We start from the raw sequence: 10,754 nt of genomic DNA, 5'->3' as shown, positions 1-10,754 counted from the left end.
TAGTCTTATACACCGGAAAATACGGTATTTGTAATGTTTAAAACTCAGGAAGAACAATAGACCAGTCAGATAACAAGGAAGAGTAATAAACCCAGTCAGAATTTTGCACAAAAGTGTTGAGCAGAAATACACCTGTTGTTTTTTTTAAATGCAAAAACCTTGTTTGGCTGGCCAGAAAATGAGTTTCCTGCACAGAAAATACTGTTGAAATCAGTAAGTTCAAGATGGCAAATATAGCTCTCTTTGGTCCAAAACACATTACAGAAATAATCCAGTTTGAGACCGTTTTAACCGACTTGGCTTAATGGTAGTGAATTCTTGGAACTGTACTTTTGTGAGGCATTTAGTCTTCTTGTCAGAGAGCTCTGGTGCCACAATAAACTACAATTCCCAAAATTCCCTAGCACTGAGCCAGGGCAGTTAAAGCGGTCTCAAACTGGATTATTTCTGCAGTATGTTTTGGACCTTTGCTATCCTCATAACAACCTTATGAAGTAGGTTAGAAAGAGGAACAGTGACAGGCCTAAGGCACCTCAATTAGTGTCATGATTCAGAGATAATTCTAATCTTGATCTCCCAAGTCCCAGTCCAAAACTCAGGCCACTATGTTTCATTTGTATCACCATTATTATTATTTTTGTTTAATTATATTTGCACACAGCTGTGGTAGCTGAAGGGCATTATTTAAATATTTCACGATGGAAGGAAGTAACTCAGCAACCTAAGTAACTTAAGAAATTATTTGAAAATCCTTGGCATAGTTGTTTTTAAGAAATTAGCTAGATGTGGCAAAGGTCTTGATCCTTCTGTGCAGCTACAAATGGGGGATGAATGTGAGAATCATTTTAATCTTTTCCCCACCCTTTTGCCTCTGAAATAGTTTTCTTCCAGCCTTGATTTGTCTTATCATGTTTACTGCTGATTTGGAGTCAGTCTTAGAAAAAAGTAGATGGCAGAGATATAGTTAGTTTCAAATGAAAAGATATAGGGGAGGAAGGAAGAGTTCAACATCCTCCCCTTACAATTTTAAACTCCCTACATTTCACAGCTGTATGTCACATATGTTCTAATGTGTAAGCTTTGCTGCAGTAAGATCTAGCTATGTTGCACTGCGGAAACTGTGCAAGCCATATTTTCTGATGACAGTTTCTAGGTGAGAAACACACACACACACACACACACACACACACACACACAGCCTTCCTTTTCCCAGAACAGAAAAAGTAAAGTCAACAAATATTTTTCAAATGACAGTGTGGAAAATTCATCTCAAGGGATAGAGAGATGAACTCTGATGTTGCAAATAAGGCGCAAGACCATGATTTCAGAATTCATGAGAAAGCAAGCATTGCTGTGCTAGGTCAGCCCAAAGGTCCATCCAGACCAGTAATACATCTTCAACAGGGATCATCCAAATGCTGCAATTTCCTCTGCCTTATCCCCAGAGTCTGCTAGTGAGAAGTAGAGTGCTTTTGAATAAGGAAGGTCCATCCTTGGCTAATTTGGTTAACAGCCACTGATAGCCTCTGCAAACTGGGGGTATATAATCTGGCCATTTATATTTATGGCCAGCATTACATCCTATGGTCATGAACCACATATGCTAACTGTGCACTGTATGATGCATTTCTGTTTATTTGTTTTACTTAAGGTGCCACCACATCAGTCTGTTGTACTGGATGACAATGAAGCCCAATTAACATTTCCCTTATTTTCTCCACATAATTCATGATTGATCAGTCATCTTTCTCAAGCTAAGAAGTCTCAGCTTGTTCAAGTCTCTCTTGATAAGAGAAACACTCCATTGCCATCTCCCCCCCCCCCCAGTTCTTTTATATACCCTTTACTGTTATTTTTCACCTACCCTTTGTTCTGCTTTCTATTTCATAATGCCTCGCCTGGTCTGCATCCTTCCCTTGGCATCCCTGACCATTAGTGACCATCTGTCCTGTGATGACAGCCTGAGTCTGTGCGAGGTCGTATTCCCAATCAAATTGACAGGCTACCCTCTTGTCACAGATGTTGCACTGTGATCAATCTCATTCTATGAGCATCTCAGCATGCCAGGCTATCATGGCAGCTCAGCCAATCAACCTGAGAGGCTTAACTTGAAAGTTATGACACTATATACATCTCTGTGCTATATTTTCCTACACTGTGTGTGATGTTCTGCATACTTTGTGTTTCTACAATACCTTTTCAGTATAAATATCTGAGTGTCTGTGTATGTGTATATGCATGAATATGTATGGGGTTGGTGTGGTAGAGCTATTTATTCATTTCATCTCTTTTTACATACACTGATAGGATTCAGCTTTCAAACCCAGTTCTGTCCCATAAGAATCTTTGTCCTTTCATATCATACAATTATAGCACCATCTTTCCACTCTAATCACCGTGGCAACATTGCATGGAATCTTGGGATTTCTAGTTTAGGCAGGGATATTTAGAATTCTCAACCAGATTCCTGCACTGCTTTCCTTTCGCTGTCAAGCAAAAACATTTTAATTTAAGCAAGCTTTTAATACTTAAGCAAGTAGGTTCTTAATACAGATGTATGCTTTCTCTGTTTTTAACCTTTGTATGATATTTAATCAGTTTTGTGGTGCTTTAATGTGGTATTTTTAAATTGGTTTTAAAACCTATACAAAACCATGTATAGAAAATTTTAGAAAATGTGAACACCTCAAAATATGTACAGCTGAAAAATAGGCACAAAAAGACTTTAGTCACTGTGGGAGAAATGCATACAAATATGCATGCATTAAAATGTGGGGGGATATGCACAAATTCCCTTGCCAGAAGGAAAGACACAGTCTCATGAACCTGACATAAATCAGAGACAAGACAAGAATACCAGTGGGATTTGAAAAAAGTCAACAAAATCAAAACAGAAAGATTTCCATATCCCTACGTACATGTTGTCAAGTTTATATCTGCAGGGTTACAATAATCTTCATGAACTACCAGTAATAAGACCAAGGAAGGATTTATTTACACTGCTTCAAAAACTATCCTCCCCCCAAATCTGGGACAATAAAGCCACACAATGCAGCCCTACCTGCCTCAGATTCAGGGTTACCTACCTCATTGCAGGGTTTGCAAACTCTGGGGTTTTTTCCCCGAGTTGATACTTCTATTTTAATGTCTGGGCCAGTTCCTGGCCCGAATGATAAGGGTTTTATTTCCTTCACCCTCAGAATTTGAGATTATGGTAATAATGCCACAATCATAAACATGGATGCCAAACAGTTACAAATGTGTAAGTATATGCATTCATAACTGCTCAACAGGATACCAACTGTTGTCTTCTAAAATGGCAGCTTTAAAAGAGTAGGAGGTCATATCAAGAACCACACATCCCCCAACTTTCCATCTTTATTCTAAAGATCATGCGATAGTTGGTCCTAAATTTGAATGGTTCAATGCACAACGGGCTATAAATCGTGGAAGTACCAAGTGACTGGGACTTAACTCTTTGAGTTTTTCTATCTCCAACAAAAGTAGAACTCTTTCATGGGACTACACTTGACAAGTTTTATTTATACAGCACCTAAATGTTTTTCCAGATGTAACAATACAGAAACTCCTTGAGGAATTCAGTGTTTTTTGCCTAAGAAAAGGTTAGTTAGCTTCACACAGGGCAGGGACAACTAGATCTCAAAGAAAGTTATTTTTCTGTTGCTAAAAAAATTGAAATTTTATTACCCGTCTTTTATTACCTTTCTGCAGTTTGCTGAACAGCCTTTCTTGCACTGGTATCAGAAGCAGAATGTGTTACTATAGCCACAACATTCTTCTTTAGTGAAGAAAGTTCAACAGAATCATGCATTTGCCGTGAATCTGCTTGTACATGTGGCAGAATCCTTGCAACTTAAACATTTTCAGGCACATTTATTTCTAGATAAGTGGTTATAATGGTAATAAAGATGGCACATCATGAAGAGTATCAGCAGGTTTGGAGACTGTATAGTGCAGTGGCTTGACCAGGGTTCAAATCCCAGGTCAATTGTGAGAACCCACTGGGTAGCCTTGGGCAAGTCATGTGCCCTTGGCCTCAGGGAAAAGCAATGGCAAGCCTCCTCTGAACAAACTTTGCCAAGAAAACTGCCATAAATCAGAAATGACTTGAATGCGCACAACAACAATCTATAGGGGAAAGATTAGGGATGCCTTAGAAATTCAGTCTTTGTAATTCCGTTATGAATTGAGCCAATTTGCACTGCCCAGATTAGAAACTAGCCATGTATCAGACATGTCTCTGAATCTTGCAATGCACTTCTCAAACAAAACAAACACCCAGATCCAAATGCATTTAAGCAGCCACATATGGAAATAAAATACTGTTAGATGGTATATTTTAAGTGCAAAACCAATCAAAACTAGGCCTTGAGATGCATATTGAAATACTGTATACCTTTTTGATGTTTGATGTTAAAAATAAAGATTAATACAGAAATTGGACATAGTAGATTTAGAAATCAATCTTTGCAGAAACGACACAATTCAGAAATCCACCGATAATGTTCAGTCTTGCTCAAGATGTATCAACTTCCCAACTCTTATATTTAACTTTTGAAGATGTTGGAATGACAAACAGTAACGTGCACAGGAATACAACATAATGTTTAGGTCTCAACTCTAGAAAGGCATTGTTTTATGAGAACTGGGTATATGAAAATAGTGTTTCTCTTTGCTAAATAGAGAGACATGAAGCACATGTATTCTTTGAATATTTGACTGACTAGGAATATAGATTACCTACTTTGCTATCAGAGAATGTTCTGTAAATAATCTTTTGTCTTACATGCACTCATATTTGAAGGAAAACTTATTTTTTTCCAAATGGATGAGTCTGTGTGGCTCTGCTTTCAAATGGCTTTATTTTTTAATAATTTGCCTGGAGTTAGTGTTATTTCAGGAACATATACAAGCTGTATATTTTGATCCACATGGCAGATAACAGCTTTGGAGGAAAACCTTCCTTTGAGAAAATTATGAGAGGATTAACAGCCCTCTCCTAATGACATCATCCACTCCCTGACCAAAACTTTACTTCACTGAGGACCTTGTGCCTGACTTTTGACAGCCTGGGAAACCATACCCTCCTTTAGGCCAGGTCCCTGTCCAAAGTGCTCAGCAATCCATCTCATTTGGTTTACTGTAATGTACTCTATAGAAGTGGCATCACCAGCTAGGGTATCATCTGGTGCAGAGGGGAAGGGTGTGTGTTTGCCCCTCCTATGTGTGTGTTCCTCCCCAGGGAGGCAGCTCAGCAATGGAGCAATTGGGAAGGGCGCACGTTCACCCCTCTTGTATCAAAGTGGGAGGAGGGCCCGACCAGGAGTCACCCAGTGTAGTCTGAACCCCCTGCACTCTCCAATGATGCCACTTTTCTAGGGCCAGCATGGTCTAATCGTTCAAGTGTTGGACTAGGACACTGGAAGACCAGGGTCAGAATTCCCATTTGGCTATGGAAAGCTACTGGGTGACATTAAGCAAGTCACATTCTCTCAACCTCAGAGGAAGGCTATGGAAAACCCCTCTGAAAAAAGTATTTGAAGAAAACCCCATGATAAGGTCACCTTAGGGTCACCATAAGTCAGAAATGACTTGAAGGCACACAACAACAAATGCACTCTAGGTCTTTGTTCAGTTTGGCTCAGTTGCCCCCCCCCCACAAAGCAAACAAACAAACAAAAGGCTGTAGGCAGATTGTTAAGTAGGGATGGTGACAGCAACCATACAATGCTGCTTTGAATCCCATTTTAGGAAAAAGGAAAGATATAAGTCATATAAATAAATAAATAAATAAATAACATTGGCATTTCTATATTGTTTCATACTGGACTAAGCACTCTTTAAGCAGTTTAGAATCTGTAAGCCAACTGCCCCCAACAAGCTAGGTACTCATTTTACCAAGCTACGAAAGGATGCAAGGCTGAGTCAACCTGGAGCCCTCAAACTCACGATGTTGTGGCTGCAGAACTGGCATTTAACTTTTGCACGACCATCAGCCCATGTCTGAGCACAACGGGTGACTAAAATGGTGAAGAGTCTGGAAACCATGCCCTATGAGGAACGATTTAGGAAGGTGGGGATGTTTAGCCTGGAGAAGAGAAGGTTAAGAGGTGATATGATACTTAAGAAGCAAGGAGACACCAATTCAAGGTCAGAGTTCATTGCATGATCCTTTGGTGTGATTGCTGCCTGCACTGGCTCCCTGTATCTTGACTCCCTGTTGCCTTGACTCTTGACCTTGGAACGGACTGGACTCTTGCTACTTCTGACTGCCCTGACCCTGGACTGGACTGACTACTCTGACCTCTGTTTTCCTGACTTTGGCTCTGGCTTTCGGCTTGCTCCTTAACTATCACTCCTTGCAGGTTTGGGGACTGTTCCCAGTTGCTTACTAATTACCTAGCTGAGTCATCCTTATCAGCATTGTTTGTGTGTGCTGGCCGCAGTCCAGGACAGAGTAAACTCTGGCCTTGAATTGGTGTCTCCCTGCTTCTTAAGTAGGAGATTCTTTCCTCGGTGCCAGCTGAGGCTTGTTTGCCAATTGTCTCTCAGCAATCCTCCTGGACCTGCATCTGCCAGCACTCTCAGCCCTGCGCTGTTTAAAGGAGGGAACCTCAAGGCCTGGTTCCTCCCCAGAGTCACCACTAGGCTGCTGTGCCACCAGAGGAATCCTATCAGCACTAGGACCTGGCTGAGCCTCTTCCTCTGGGGCTGGGAGATCAGGGCTGGATTCTGGCAGAGCAGGATTAGCACCTGGTGTAGCCTCAATTACCTCTTGCTCTGGAGGAGCCCCATCCTCCTCCTCCTCCTCCGAGACCTGCTCTTGCCTGGACATGACAGCCCGAGGGCAGGGAACCGTCTATTATCCCCTCTGTTGTAAGCCGCCTGGATTCCCAGTGATTGGGCAGCATAAAAATAAATCCTATTATTATTATTATTATTATTATTATTATTATTATTATTATTATATCTGCAAATAATCAAATCCATAAAAGTCAAAGCCATAAATATGGAGGGCTAACTGTACTACTTCTGGCAGCTATTGAATCCTTACATATCTTGGGAGTTTATCACATGACTCCCATTCTTGCCACAATTGCATTAATTAAAAGAAATGCACACGTACTGTTTTGGGAGCACTCCCTGCTGCACATCCCTTCATGAGCATGATCAAGCTGTTGCTGGTCTCTCAGGCTCTGTTATGACCTCATCTTTAATCCTCCCTCCTTGTCCTATGCCCTACCTAGTGTGCCTTGTATTTATGTGTGTGTGTATGTTTTAAATGCAATTCCAGAATTATACAGATGTGGTTTAACAATAAACAAAATAAAGTTAAAAAAGGCTGTTCTGGCATGATGAAAAGGAGGGGGACAGGGTCAAGCAGGAGACACTGATATGACAATCCCAATGACTGTGCAATCCCAGAACTGCCACAGGAGTAACTTGCATCACCTGAGGACTAGTACTATACCAGCACTACTGGGAGCTTATTGATGGGTTTTTCCATCAGTGGCAAAGTGCAAGCTAACCAGGACAAGACAGAGATGAGAGGGAGACAGCATCATGTGATAAATATAGCCAAAGGTACTATTATTCAACTTTTAAGGTGATTTAAAGACCAAGTGTGATAAAGGCTTTAGAGTACTATGTCTAAGAGTTGGAGCCTAACTCCATCTCCTAGTTCCAGCTAGAACAGGCCTACTGAATCAATTCTTGAATTAAATCAACAGATATTATTATTATTTTTATTAACCTTTATTTATAAAGCGCTGTAAATTTACACAGTGCTGTACATACAATCTTTTTAATTGGACGGTTCCCTGCCCTCAGGCTTACAAACTAAAAAGACATGACACAAAAAGAGAAGGGAATGGTGGTGGGGAAGGGGCCTTTCTAGTAGGATAATACATATAAAATACATAGCAGTACAGGAAATGATTCAATAAGACAACAAAGGAACATCAAATAGCAAGTGACAGATATATAATCCCATTGATTCAGTGGGCTCACTCTAGTTGGGATTAACTATTGGATTTAGGCCTGAGTTATCAACAGTTCCACACAGTCCATATGGACATACCTTCTAACGCTCCTGATTTGGCAGGGACAGTACTAATTAATTCTCTGTTATCCCAGTTTTCCAGCTGTATTTAAAATATCCTAGTTTCTTTCTCCGTTTCCTTCTCTCTCCCTTTGCCCTCACATTACATCCATTGGTTCAAAATGAAAAATTAGGTTGTATTCAATTGGCTCAGCAGGGCAGAGTAAGGAGCAAAGAGAAATAAGCAGAATCCTTCACTTCCCAGGAGTCTTAGGCCCAAGCAAATATTGGCGGGATACAGACCTCCGCTCTGCGGTGGTCTCCCGCCGGCGCCATTTGCTCCACGTGGGAGCCGCAGCAGCCAAACCGCGCGGCTCCCGTGCGGAGCAAAAAAGAAACTCCATTTCGGAGCTTCTTTTTGCGGCGCCTCTATGACGTCGTGAGGCACCGCTGACGCATTCACGACGTCATAGGCACTGCGACACGTCTGGACGCTATGCGTCCAATACGTAAAGATGGCGGCGCCCCTGTGGAAGGGGCGCCGCCATCTTGTACGTATTCTATACGTACTAGGGTTAGGGGGGTGCGGAAGCACCGCCCCTTCCTAACCCTAGTACGCATAGAATACGTACTATATGGCGGTTTGTATCCCGCCATTGCCTGGCTTGCGTGGTTTTTGTTATTATTAACTTTTGTCATCATGATTACACTCTGACATTGCTTGGCAACATATGTACTGGTTTTTCTCTGTGAAAAGTTGGAGGGTATGCATGAGGATAAGTTGGAGGGTATGCATGAGGATATGATCATCAGAAGGTCCTTACTAGTTGTGTGTAAGCCAGCTACATTACTATGTGTGATGGTTTAGCTACCTCCTTCCTGAATGTGCATTATGATGAATGTGTCTTTTTCTAACTGACTGAGTAGCTGGTTGGAAAATACTAAGATTCTTTGAAGCTCTCAGCTGGTAATAGCATTTTTTGATTTTTCATGCTTGATAGGTCAATGCACAATTCTTGGAATAAATGCACTGTGAAGAGAATTTATAATTTACTGGAAAAATCTATTTGTCTGGGTTTTGATGACCCTTCCAATAGTCAGGTAGCTCCATTATAGGCCTGAAGGCATCCTTTTCCCTAAGCATGTTTGCTACCATTCTTTGCAGATTTCCATGAACCCTTTAGAAGGAACATGCAAAAGTAGCAAATCAAGTACCATATTGGATTGGAAATTTGTTTCTGAAAATTTGTGGCCAGCGTCCTGTGATGTATATACTTTACATTCATTAACATCCTAATCAGAGTTCTACAAGAGACCATAATAATCAGCCACAACGCATTGCCACCAATGGAGCAATCCAGTAGAACTCTACCATAATGTAACTCCCAATTAGGTACACAACTTTATGCTGCAAAACTGCTGAATAGGATCTTGACTGATATATCCAGAATTACCACAGCAATTAGAAGAGTGTGTAGTATGCCTCAAGGAAGTAAGAAGAAAGCAAGATATTTTCGATTACCTTTTTTAGCTCATAGTAACTATGTCATGGTATGGCCTGAATACCCTAGAAACACTAGATCCCCTGTGATCTGGGAAGCTAAGCAGCATCAGCACTGCTTAGTACTTGGACAGGGACTGCTGAAGAATACCTGGTGCTGTAGGCTATATTTCAGAGGAAGGAACTTACAAAAACCCCTCTGAGTATTCCTTACCTAAGAAAACTCTATGAAATTCATGAGGTTGTCATAAGTCAACAGAAGACTTGAAGGCACATAAATACATACAGGTATGCCATGCCTCACTATGACTATTTTATGTTACCACTAAAGAAAATATAAAAGTTAATGTAATTGGGGTTTTTTTTAAGCCTAAGAGTTGCTTTGAGAAAAAGTATTTGGAGTGGGACAAGTAGGGCAAGATATAAAAATCTCTTCCATGTTCCACTGCTTTCTCACTTAACAGACTCTATTGATAGTGACAGTTGCATCAACAGCATTTAACTATGTGTTTAGCTACTATTCAACAACTGAGTCAATAAATTTACTCTGTTTGGTAATAACCAATAGGATTCAGGTTTAAATTCTCAGTGCTAATGCCCCCCCCCCCCCACTGAAAATCTGGACATTTCAACTGTACAGGTTTGTTCTGCAACAAACACATTGCAACAAAAAAGTTAGCAGAGTGATCTGGGCCATTTAACTAATCTCTTTTTGGAGCTGGTGAGCTCCCTCAGGCTTAGTATGGATTGGCCCTAGCAATTACTAGCTCTCCTCACCCAGTATTCTTAAATTGAATACTTGTTTTAAAGGAAAGGAAGGGTATCAGTCAAGTTCATTTCTTTTTTCTCATCAGCCATTACACTTGACAATCATGGGAAATTGAAGACAAAGAGAGAAAGAAAAATTATGAAATATTGAAATCTACAAGCTGAGATTCACCACCTCTGGGGTTACTGTCACACTGCATAATAATAATAATAATAATAATAATAATAATAATAATAATAATAATAATAATAATACTTTATTTATATAGCACTGTAGAGTTACACAGCTTGACGCCACTTTAATTGTCATGGCCCCATCCTATGGCAGGGATGTAGCCAGGATTTTAGGAAGGGGGGGGGGTCCAGATTATGTGCCACCATTATATTGGGGCTTGGGTGTGGCGGCGCAGCAGCACGCACCAT

This window comes from Sceloporus undulatus, chromosome 1 (genome assembly GCF_019175285.1).
Source record: "Sceloporus undulatus isolate JIND9_A2432 ecotype Alabama chromosome 1, SceUnd_v1.1, whole genome shotgun sequence".
In the NCBI taxonomy this organism is placed as follows: Eukaryota; Metazoa; Chordata; class Lepidosauria; order Squamata; family Phrynosomatidae; genus Sceloporus; species Sceloporus undulatus.
The sequence above is the reverse complement of the archived record's forward strand: the minus strand, read 5'-3'. Positions refer to the sequence as shown.